This window comes from Oncorhynchus mykiss, chromosome 21 (genome assembly GCF_057628025.1).
Source record: "Oncorhynchus mykiss isolate SJ-2025 chromosome 21, ASM5762802v1, whole genome shotgun sequence".
NCBI classification, from domain to species: domain Eukaryota; kingdom Metazoa; phylum Chordata; class Actinopteri; order Salmoniformes; family Salmonidae; genus Oncorhynchus; species Oncorhynchus mykiss.
Window position 1 is genome coordinate 3090001 of NC_143042.1, and position 13308 is coordinate 3103308.

General features: G+C 40.6%; 1 protein-coding gene across 2 annotated transcripts in view; it reads right to left on the reverse strand.

Moving 5' to 3' along the window:
* LOC149972943 (prickle-like protein 1) overlaps positions 1 to 8877 on the reverse strand; it is a 61993-nt gene extending 53116 nt beyond the window's left edge. Inside the window, exon 1 of one of the 2 annotated variants that reach the window (XM_090213460.1) lies at positions 8524 to 8877. The gene's annotated coding sequence lies outside the window, so the exon portion shown is untranslated. Of the gene's footprint in view, positions 1 to 6674; positions 6952 to 8523 lie in introns of those variants that run through there. The other variant, XM_090213461.1, reaches the window with a different exon arrangement.
* Between the last annotated feature and the right edge of the window lie 4431 nt (positions 8878 to 13308).

Genomic DNA, 13308 nt, shown 5'->3' on the forward strand with positions numbered 1-13308 from the left:
GAAAGTTTAGACAGATTTGATCATATAAATCAAACAAACTGTTTCAATGATAAATGTATCTAAAGGAGTTAGTTCTCCAGTCCTGTTCCTATCTGTGACACAGCCAGACCATAATATGAGGCTTGGGGAGCAAATGCGGCCGTCTTGGGTTGGGTTAGTGACCGCGGACAAGCAGAGCCCTGGTTCATGGTGATTAGAACAAGCCACAGCTCGTAGATGAGTTCCCTTTCATCACCATGGTTACGGCCAGGCCTCCTTACACATGTTTTTCTTCTCCCTAGAACTACACAGCTGACTGACATAATTAAAGATTGATGATGAGCTGGTTATTTAAATCAGCTTTGTTGTGCTATTGCCCAGGACCGTGTTTAGGAAACCCTACACTTCACTGTCCTGTACTGAACACACACACACACACACACACACACACACACACACACACACACACACACACACACACACTCCTTCACTAGTTGTGCACACGTCTCACTGGCCCTCTGTCAAACCCCAACTGACAGCGTTATTCCAACATTTCCACAACCCAGAGCTGGTCTGCTGTTAGTACTACCCCCATTCAATATTTACAGTGCCTTGCGAAAGTATTCGGCCCCCTTGAACTTTGCGACCTTTTGCCACATTGCAGGCTTCAAACATAAAGATATAAACTGTATTTTTTTGTGAAGAATCAACAACAAGTGGGACACAATCATGAAGGGACACAATCAAGTGGGACACAATCATTTATTGGATATTTCAAACTTTTTTAAGAAATCAAAAACTGAAAAATTGGGCGTGCAAAATTATTCAGCCCCCTTAAGTTAATACTTTGTAGCGCCACCTTTTGCTGCGATTACAGCTGTAAGTCGCTTGGGGTATGTCTCTATCAGTTTTGCACATCGAGAGACTGACATTTTTTCCCATTCCTCCCTGCAAAACAGCTCGAGCTCAGTGAGGTTGGATGGAGAGCAGTTGTGAACAGCAGTTTTCAGTTCTTTCCACAGATTCTTGATTGGATTCAGGTCTGGACTTTGACTTGGCCATTCTAACACCTGGATATGTTTATTTTTGAACCATTCCATTGTAGATTTTGCTTTATGTTTTGGATCATTGTCTTGTTGGAAGACAAATCTCTGTCCCAGTCTCAGGTCTTTTGCAGACTCCAACAGGTTTTCTTCCAGAATGGTCCTGTATTTGGCTCCATCCATCTTCCCATCAATTTTAACCATCTTCCCTGTCCCTGCTGTAGAAAAGCAGGCCCAAACCATGATGCTGCCACCACCATGTTTGACAGTGGGGATGGTGTGTTCAGGGTGATGAGCTGTGTTGCTTTTACGCCAAACATAATGTTTTGCATTGTTGCCAAAAAGTTACATTTTGGTTTAATCTGACCAGAGCACCTTCTTCCACATGTTTGGTGTGTCTCCCAGGTGGCTTGTGGCAAACTTTAAACAACACTTTTTATGGATATCTTTAAGAAATGGCTTTCTTCTTGCCACTCTTCCATAAAGGCCAGATTTGTGCAATATACGACTGATTGTTGTCCTATGGACAGAGTCTCCCACCTCAGCTGTAGATCTCTGCAGTTCATCCAGAGTGATCATGGGCCTCTTGGCTGCATCTCTGATCAGTCTTCTCCTTGTATGAGCTGAAAGTTTAGAGGGACGGCCAGGTCTTGGTAGATTTGCAGTGGTCTGATACTCCTTCCATTTCAATATTATCGCTTGCACAGTGCTCCTTGGGATGTTTAAAGCATGGGAAATCTTTTTGTATCCAAATCCGGCTTTAAACTTCTTCACAACAGTATCTCGGACCTGCCTGGTGTGTTCCTTGTTCTTCATGATGCTCTCTGCGCTTTTGACGGACCTCTGTGCAGGTGCATTTATACGGAGACTTGATTACACACAGGTGGATTGTATTTATCATCATTAGTCATTTAGGTCAACATTGGATCATTCAGAGATCCTCACTGAACTTCTGGAGAGAGTTTGCTGCACTGAAAGTAAAGGGGCTGAATAATTTTGCACGCCCAATTTTTCAGTTTTTGATTTGTTAAAAAAGTTTGAAATATCCAATAAATGTCGTTCCACTTCATGATTGTGTCCCACTTGTTGTTGATTCTTCACAAAAAAATACAGTTTTATATCTTTATGTTTGAATCCTGAAATGTGGCAAAAGGTCGCAAAGTTCAAGGGGGCCGAATACTTTCGCAAGGCACTGTATCTCAGCTCTGTGAGTAGCCGTGCACGTTTCTCACTGTGCTTCTCATCACATACTAAGTGACAGCATTGTTCCAAAACCTCCAGAACCCCGAGCTGGTCTGCCTGCCTGCCACCATCCAGTCCATGTTTTACCCAGCCTCAGCCTGAGAACACAACTCGAGGGAATAGAAACTGGCCAGGAGTGTTTTGAGGTTAGCAGTGATTTACATTGCCCTGCGTACAGATTAATTCCTCCAGGAACAAACATGGCTCTGTGTACCTTACCTGGTCTGAGATATTACTGCAAACCAACTGAGGTGATACACACACACAACACAACACACACACAACACAACACACACAACACAACACACACACAACACAGACACACACGCACAACACAACACAACACACACACACACACGCACGCACGCACACACGCACGCACACACACACACACACACACACACACACACACACACACACACACACACACACACACACACACACAACACAACACAACACAACACAACACAACACAACACAACACAACACAACACAACACAACACAACACAACACAACACACACACACATAGCCCATGGTGATATACAGCACAACTCCCCAGAACAGAAAGACTTATTAGAAGACGAAAGGAATACCTAGTCCTATATATTTTATAAAGGAATACCTAGTCCTATATATTTTATAAAGGAATACCTAGTCCTATATATTTATAAAGGAATACCTAGGCCTATATGTTTATAAAGGAATACCTAGGCCTATATATTTTATAAAGGAATACCTAGTCCTATATATTTTCTAAAGGAATACCTAGTCCTATATATGTTTATAAAGGAATACCTAGGCCTATATATTTATAAAGGAATACCTAGGCCTATATGTTTATAAAGGTATACCTAGGCCTATATATTTATAAAGGAATACCTAGTCCTATATATTTATAAAGGAATACCTAGGCCTATATATTTATAAAGGAATACCTAGGCCTATATGTTTATAAAGGAATACCTAGGCCTATATATTTATAAAGGAATACCTAGTCCTATATATTTATAAAGGAATACCTAGGCCTATATGTTTATAAAGGAATACCTAGTCCTATATATTTATAAAGGAATACCTAGTCCTATATATTTATAAAGGAATACCTAGGCCTATATGTTTATAAAGGAATACCTAGTCCTATATATTTATAAAGGAATACCTAGGCCTATATATTTATAAAGGAATATCTAGTCCTATATATTTATAAAGGAATACCTAGGCCAAAAGGAATATCTAGTCCTATATATTTATAAAGGAATACCTAGTCCTATATATTTATAAAGGAATATCTAGTCCTATATATTTATAAAGGAATACCTAGTCCTATATATTTATAAAGGAATACCTAGGCCTATATATTTATAAAGGAATATCTAGTCCTATATATTTATAAAGGAATACCTAGGCCTATATATTTATAAAGGAATACCTAGGCCTATATGTTTATAAAGGAATACCTAGGCCTATATGTTTATAAAGGAATACCTAGGCCTATATATTTATAAAGGAATACCTAGGCCTATATGTTTATAAAGGTATACCTAGGCCTATATGTTTATAAAGGAATACCTAGGCCTATATGTTTATAAAGGAATACCTAGTCCTATATGTTTATAAAGGAATACCTAGGCCTATATATTTATAAAGGAATATCTAGTCCTATATATTTATAAAGGTATACCTAGGCCTATATGTTTATAAAGGAATACCTAGGCCTATATGTTTATAAAGGAATACCTAGTCCTATATATTTATAAAGGAATACCTAGGCCTATATGTTTATAAAGGAATACCTAGGCCTATATGTTTATAAAGGTATACCTAGGCCTATATGTTTATAAAGGAATACCTAGTCCTATATATTTATAAAGGAATACCTAGGCCTATATATTTATAAAGGAATACCTAGGCCTATATGTTTATAAAGGAATACCTAGGCCTATATATTTATAAAGGAATATCTAGTCCTATATATTTATAAAGGTATACCTAGGCCTATATGTTTATAAAGGAATACCTAGTCCTATATATTTATAAAGGAATACCTAGGCCTATATGTTTATAAAGGAATACCTAGGCCTATATATTTATAAAGGAATACCTAGGCCAAAAGGAATATCTAGTCTTATATATTTATAAAGGAATACCTAGGCCTATATGTTTATAAAGGAATACCTAGGCCTATATATTTATAAAGGAATATCTAGTCCTATATATTTATAAAGGAATACCTAGGCCAAAAGGAATATCTAGTCCTATATATTTATAAAGGTATACCTAGGCCTATATATTTATAAAGGAATACCTAGGCCTATATATTTATAAAGGAATATCTAGTCCTATATATTTATAAAGGAATACCTAGGCCAAAAGGAATATCTAGTCCTATATATTTATAAAGGAATACCTAGGCCTATATGTTTATAAAGGAATACCTAGGCCTATATATTTATAAAGGTATACCTAGGCCTATATGTTTATAAAGGAATACCTAGGCCTATATGTTTATAAAGGAATACCTAGGCCTATATGTTTATAAAGGAATACCTAGGCCTATATGTTTATAAAGGAATACCTAGGCCTATATATTTATAAAGGAATATCTAGTCCTATATATTTATAAAGGAATACCTAGGCCTATATGTTTATAAAGGAATACCTAGGCCTATATGTTTATAAAGGAATACCTAGGCCTATATGTTTATAAAGGAATACCTAGGCCTATATGTTTATAAAGGAATACCTAGGCCTAAATGTTTATAAAGGAATATCTAGTCCTATATATTTATAAAGGAATATCTAGTCCTATATATTTATAAAGGAATACCTAGGCCTATATGTTTATAAAGGTATACCTAGGCCTATATGTTTATAAAGGTATACCTAGGCCTATATGTTTATAAAGGAATACCTAGGCCTATATGTTTATAAAGGTATACCTAGGCCTATATGTTTATAAAGGAATACCTAGGCCTATATGTTTATAAAGGTATACCTAGGCCTATATGTTTATAAAGGAATACCTAGGCCTATATGTTTATAAAGGAATACCTAGGCCTATATGTTTATAAAGGTATACCTAGGCCTATATATTTATAAAGGAATACCTAGTCCTATATATTTATAAAGGAATACCTAGGCCTATATATTTATAAAGGTATACCTAGGCCTATATGTTTATAAAGGAATACCTAGTCCTATATATTTATAAAGGAATACCTAGGCCTATATGTTTATAAAGGAATACCTAGGCCTATATGTTTATAAAGGTATACCTAGGCCTATATGTTTATAAAGGAATACCTAGGCCTATATGTTTATAAAGGTATACCTAGGCCTATATGTTTATAAAGGAATACCTAGGCCTATATATTTATAAAGGAATACCTAGTCCTATATATTTATAAAGGAATACCTAGGCCTATATGTTTATAAAGGTATACCTAGGCCTATATGTTTATAAAGGAATACCTAGGCCTATATGTTTAAGTGAGATATACCACAGATATTGTAACAATTAACAAAGGGCTCTGAAATTAATACTGTACCACTGCCAAGACCTCACAGAGTTTTAGCTGTAAAAGCAGAGGTTTTAACAGGGGACCCAAGCAGAGTTCTGGTTCTATCTGCAGAGCATGGCTCAGGACCAGAGCAGTCCAGACCAGGGAGTCACTGAGTAAAAGGTTTTCCAGGAGTAAGGCCAAGAGCATCAAAACGAACTCCAGGATGGATTTCCTCTCTGGGGTTCGTTCAGCAGCACATTGTGAAGGTTAAATACATAGACATTTTAGTACGTTGAACTGAAGCCTTGTAGGCTTTAATCTCATAACACAATCTAAACATTACAAGGGTCTGGTGTTGCTTCATAAGCCGCTGACACAGAAAACATGTTTCCAGGAAGATGTTGGAGTTCTCAGAGCAGACTGTGTTTGTGACAACTCATAACTCAATGAAAGCCTGTTTGAATTGCACTTAGTAACAAAATGCCAGTTCAGCTAAATGTGCACATGAGATGGTCATTACATCATATTTACACAATGTACCAAACGGGAACGGTGCTACTCTGCCACAGTGATAAATAATGTTTAGTTGACAAGAGCACAAGTGTTGCTTATGCTCATCGTTGTTGCCAGAGAGAAAGAACGCGCGCGCAAGAGAGAGCGACAGCGCTCCACACATGCATGTAGTCTAGCTGGAACATTCCAATCACCTGAGCTACACTAGAGCCTTCCATGTGGTCTTAATGGCTGATGTATTACCAGAGGAAGAGAGAGAGGCTTGGCATCACACTCAGGTCCATAGCTCCCCCCCTCAGCCCCACTGCTCCTTCAGCCCCTGGCTTCGTCCCAAATGGCACCCTGTTATCTATATAGCGCACCAGAACCCTGATCAAAAGAAGTGCACTCACTATATGCCACTTGGGACGCAGACCCTCCTCTCTGGTTGGCTGGCTGCCATTTGGCTCCGTGGTGAAGACACTCCGCTGGTCACATGATACCCCCCTGGGTCTGCTTTACTAGTTTGTTATTCACAACCCCCCAGGAGAGGAGAGGCGAGGGGCTGAGATGAGATGAGAGGGGAGGGGCTAATAGGTGAGAGGAGGGGCTGAGAGGAGAGTGGAGGGGCTGAGAGGAGGGCCGAGGGGCTGAGATGAGATGAGAGGGGAGTGGCTGAGAGGAGAGGGGCTGAGAGGAGGAGGGAGGGGCTATTAGGTGAGAGGAGGGGCTGAGAGGAGAGCGGAGGGGCTGAGAGGAGGAGGGAGGTGCTAATAGGTGAGAGGAGGGGCTGAGCTGTATACCTGGGAACCAGTGTGACATAGGCCTTCAGCTGAAATGTTGTTACACTTCATTATATTTGTATTTAACCTTTATTTAACTAGGCAAGTCAGTTAAGAATTCTTATTTACAACGACGGCCCCCCTGGCCAAACCCTCCCCTAACCCGGACGACGTCCCTGTGGGACTCCCGATCACGGCCAGTTGTGATACAGCCCGGGATCAAACCTGGGCCTGTGGGAAGCCTCAAGCACTGCGATTCAGAGCCTTAGACTGCTGCACCACTCGGGAGGCCAAATGTGTGGAACTATTATGAGGGGAGAACAACTAATCTAAAACTGTTATCTGGGAAAATACGATGAATGTATGAACTGAGAGATGAACATGTTGTATCTGAATTGCATGCAACGTTATTTTACTGTAGTATACCACAGCTTGATGCTCTTATAGGAACATCTAAACTGCCACTAGGGGACCCCACTACCTTCATTACAGTACCTAAAAATGGTCCTCCACTCTACTGCTCTATGTGAAACATCACTTCAGTTTTATATTGTTTCCTAAACTATTTGGTCGAATTCGGCTATTAGTCTGTCAGTCAGTTGAAGCATTTGGTGTAAACACGAAAACTTCCACAGGACAAGTGCCAGGTGAGAAGTGTCAGTCAAGCGACACTGCCTTATACACCCCTTCGCTGTTTTGATAGATCCTCTCTGGTCACGTCCGTGTGAGGAAATTATATATATATATAAAAAAAAAACACTATTGGAAGGAGGTGAAGTGTATTTCGAGAGGTTTTGCTGAGAGATTTATTGCATAACGTCAAGATGGTTAACAGCAGGACGGCTTCACGCGCCACATAGCATGATATTATTCGTTATGTTCACTAAAGCAACCGCGTGTAAGGAGAGAGAGATGGAGAGAGGGAGATGGTGTCGTCACATGAGTGACAAGCAACAGCTGAATCCACACATCTGGAACCTTAGGAGTCGCGCGGCACACCAAATGACACCCACAATGGGGTGCGTCTTTACGCGCACGTTTTAACGAGCTACTGTCTCTTTTCTGGCTTAAAGTTTCACAGTTTAAGTTTCTGTAATGTTTAAATTACTAGGAATAAGCCATATGCAGTAGTTTATAACAACAACTTGTAGAGATTGTCAGAACACATTCATAGACCTTCATCCATTCATAGAAAAGAAGCACGAGTGACAGAAACACAATTTTCACGTCAGGGGGGAAATTACATGTGGGCCAGATCTGACTTCCACATTTCTATACTAAACAGGTCTGGAAGACAACTGTATATTCAAACACATATTTCATGAAATGTGAAGGTGAAATCAGTATACCTGGAGTTGAAATTGCAATTTCATGCAGTAGCGGTACAATTTCCAAGTATTGCAAAGTATGGTAAAGATTTAAATGGCAAGCTATTCCACTCACCGACAGACAGACAGATCCGAAACGGATAGCTACTCACCAGAAAGACTGATTGCGCGGAGTTATGCGTAGGGGTAAAATGATATTCCGTTAATTGAGTAGAACAATATTCACGATTGGTGTCATCGGCGCCACTTTAAATAGTAGTGCTGCACCTACAGTATTATGTTCCTCCGTTCTAGTCTCACCGTGAACTATTCGAAGTTCGAATGAATAGAATACAACGACTTTTCAGAACATCATATAGAGAGAAACGACGTTAGAGTTTCAACACACAGACCAGCAGCGGCGTTGATTTAACAGCTCAGCTCGCGTTCTGGTGTTGGTACAGCACCACAAGTTAAAGCGCAGAGAGACTCACGGGCGGCGAGATGACATTAACGCTGTACTCTCTGCCTATTGGCTTAAACAAGCAGCCCCACCAATCCCTCTAAAGGCTGACATTCTTGGCAGTCTGGAAAACACGGCTGGTATCTCCCTCTCACTTTACAGAAAGACCCTGTACACTGCACACACACAAGCACGTTGAATACCTCTATATGCGTAAATGGCATTTGAGCGTTTGGCTCTTAAATTGTTATTACATTATCCATGTTGGTAACATACGGGGAAGCGTCTATGGTATAAAAGAATGCTTTGGTTTTCAAACCTCCACGTGTTTATGGTGTCGTTTTGACGCTGTTTATCTTCACTACATATAGAAAGACTTCTATCTTCATGATTTGAGGCACCGAATAGACTCCTATTTGACAGTGTACACAATCTAATTGTTGCAGATAAAGGACCTATCTCAGAGACGAGATATGTAGACATCTTCCATGTAAACCTCAGAGTGCCTTGGGGAATTTTAACCCCTCTTGGTGGTGGTGATGTGTGGAAGGATCTGTCTACAAGGCCTCGCATGACAACCCTGTCTGTGTCTAACTGATACACTGTGTGTGTGTGTGTGTGTGTGTGTGTGTGTGTGTTTGTGTGTGTGTGTCTGTGTGTGTGTGTCTGTGTGTGTGTCTGTGTGTGTGCGTGTGCATTGACAACCCTGTTTGTGTCTTCCTGACATTGTGACACTCTGCCAGATCAGGTTTCACAGCATAGTCCTCCACACACACACACACACACACACACACACACACACACACACACACACACACACACACACACACACACACACACACACACACACACACACACACACACACACACACACACACAGCTGAGGGGCCCCTGACCTAATTCACAGGGGTTGCCTGGCCTGCTGTCTATCTCTCTGCCAGGGCTCCCATATAAACTGTTCCACACCGGGCTCCTTTGTCATTGTGTTAGCAGTGGGAAGTGAAACCTCTCTCTCTTTAATCTGAGATGCTAATCTTTCTATTCACTCACCTGCTGCGGCCCCCGCCACAATCCCCATCCCCGCCTCACCCTCAGAAACCAAGAGCCCCAGAGCCGGCGACGGGAACTTGATCAGCTTTAGTGTCCCGGTTGCTCTCTTTATTTCCACCTGTTCTGTGGGCCTGTTCCCTGTTCTGCGCCCACACAGAGTTTTCATCCCAAATTACACCCTATTCCTTATGTAGTGCACTACTTTTAACCAGGGCTCATAGGGAAACTATTTAGTGAACAGGGTCCATTTGGGATGCACAGCAGAATAGGCCCCTGCACTGTGCTGCTGTGTTAACAGGTCTTTGTGGTGTGGAGCGCCACAGACATCTGCAACATTACTCCCATTTACTGAGAGGAGAGCATATTAAAGGTACTCCTATAGATTAGAGTATATTAAAGGTACTCCTATAGATTAGAGTATATTAAAGGCATGTATATAGAGTAGAGTATATTAAAGGTACTCCTATAGATTAGAGTATATTAAAGGTACTCCTGTAGATTAGAGTATATTAAAGGCATGTATATAGAGTAGAGTACATTAAAGGTACTCCTATAGATTAGAGTATACTCGTATAGAGTAGAGTATATTAACTGTACGCCTATAGACTAGAGTATATTAAAGGTACTCCTATAGATTAGAGTTTATTAACGGTACGCCTATAGATTAGAGTATATTAACGGTACGCCTATAGATTAGAGTATATTAACGGTACGCCTATAGACTAGAGTATATTAACGGTACGCCTATAGACTAGAGTATATTAACGGTACTCCTATAGACTAGAGTATATTAACGGTACGCCTATAGACTAGAGTATATTAACGGTACGCCTATAGATTAGAGTATATTAACGGTACGCCTATAGATTAGAGTATATTAACGGTACGCCTATAGACTAGAGTATATTAACGGTACGCCTATAGATTAGAGTATATTAACGGTACGCCTATAGACTAGAGTATATTAACGGTACGCCTATAGACTAGAGTATATTAACGGTACGCCTATAGACTAGAGTATATTAACGGTACGCCTATAGATTAGAGTATATTAACGGTACGCCTATAGACTAGAGTATATTAACGGTACTCCTATAGATTAGAGTATATTAACGGTACTCCTATAGACTAGAGTATATTAACGGTACGCCTATAGACTAGAGTATATTAACGGTACGCCTATAGACTAGAGTATATTAACGGTACGCCTATAGACTAGAGTATATTAACGGTACTCCTATAGATTAGAGTATATTAACGGTACTCCTATAGACTAGAGTATATTAACGGTACGCCTATAGACTAGAGTATATTAACGGTACGCCTATAGACTAGAGTATATTAAAGGCATGTATATAGACTAGAGTATATTAAAGGTACTCCTATAGATTAGAGTATATTAACGGTACTCCTATAGACTAGAGTATATTAACGGTACGCCTATAGATTAGAGTATATTAACGGTACGCCTATAGACTAGAGTATATTAACGGTACTCCTATAGATTAGAGTATATTAACGGTACTCCTATAGACTAGAGTATATTAACGGTACGCCTATAGATTAGAGTATATTAACGGTACGCCTATAGACTAGAGTATATTAACGGTACGCCTATAGACTAGAGTATATTAACGGTACGCCTATAGATTAGAGTATATTAACGGTACGCCTATAGACTAGAGTATATTAACGGTACTCCTATAGATTAGAGTATATTAACGGTACGCCTATAGATTAGAGTATATTAACGGTACTCCTATAGATTAGAGTATATTAACGGTACTCCTATAGACTAGAGTATATTAACGGTACGCCTATAGACTAGAGTATATTAACGGTACGCCTATAGACTAGAGTATATTAACGGTACGCCTATAGACTAGAGTATATTAACGGTACGCCTATAGACTAGAGTATATTAAAGGTACTCCTATAGACTAGAGTATATTAACGGTACGCCTATAGACTAGAGTATATTAACGGTACGCCTATAGACTAGAGTTTATTAACGGTACGCCTATAGACTAGAGTATATTAACGGTACGCCTATAGACTAGAGTATATTAACGGTACGCCTATAGACTAGAGTATATTAACGGTACGCCTATAGACTAGAGTATATTAACGGTACGCCTATAGACTAGAGTATATTAACGGTACGCCTATAGACTAGAGTATATTAACGGTACGCCTATAGACTAGAGTATATTAAAGGTACTACTAGACATACAACCAGAAAGGAAGCAAAGATCCAGAATGTGGAGATAGCAGCACAAAAGTCCTCTGGTTCAGGGAACTTTCCCCAGTTGTCACACACATTCCCACACACACTCACACACATGCACCCACACACACACGCATCCACATTTCCCTGGCCAGCTACATTGATGTGGAATTGTTTGTTTTGTGATTGTGGTTTGGGGAACATCATTTATGAAAGGCAGGAAGCCACGAGGAAAAGTCACACTGGATATCTGATCAGTCAGCCTCTAGTAAAAGGGAGAGGGAGAGGTAGAGGAACAGGGAGTGGAAGAGTCAGGGAGAGGGAGAGGTGGAGGAACAGGGAGAGGAAAAGTCAGGGAGAGGGAGAGGTGGAGGAACAGGGAGTGGAAGAGTCAGGGAGAGGTGGAGGAACAGGGAGTGGAAGAGTCAGGGAGAGGGAGAGGTAGAGGAACAGGGAGTGGAAGAGTCAGGGAGAGGGAGAGGTGGAGGAACAGGGAGTGGAAGAGTCAGGGAGAGGGAGAGCGAGTGAGAAAGACAAGGATAGTGAGAGGCAGAGGTAGAGGTAGCGGGAGAGAGAGAGATAAAGGTGAAAAGCGAGAGAGAGGGAGAGGAACGTGTGATATTGTACCCACTTCTCTCTGTTTGCAACAGGATCTATTCACTTCATTAAATCAACACACATCATAAATGTGACTAATGCATTACTGGGGTTTGTTGGATACTTAACCTCTGAACTTTAACCTCAACCCGACGTTGGTTGTCTGACTCCAAATTGACCCTTGTTCGTGACCCACTAACAAAGATTCACCCTCTCTTTTCTCCTCCATGTGAAAGCCATGGTATATGGCTCCAGGTTTGGCCGGCCCACCGAAACCAAAGCTGTCCATCATGTTCGGAGATTCTGGTGTTCCGAAGCTCCTTGTGGTCTTCAGTGGAAACACATGGAAACACATGGTTGTCGTCTATCATAATTCCAAAGAGTTCTTGTGAGTTTTCTCATGTCATCTCTTTATCTTATTGTGCCAGCAGTTTTTATCGAAGTCAGGGAGAGAGAGAGAGCGAGAGAGAGAGAGAGAGAGAGAGAGAGAGAGCGAGAGAGAGAGTGCGAGAGAGAGAGAGAGAGAGAGAGAGAGAGAGAGAGAGAGAGAGAGAGAGTGCGAGAGAGAGAGAGAGAGAGAGAGAGAGAGAGAGAGAGAGAGTGGAGACAGTGGCACTTGTT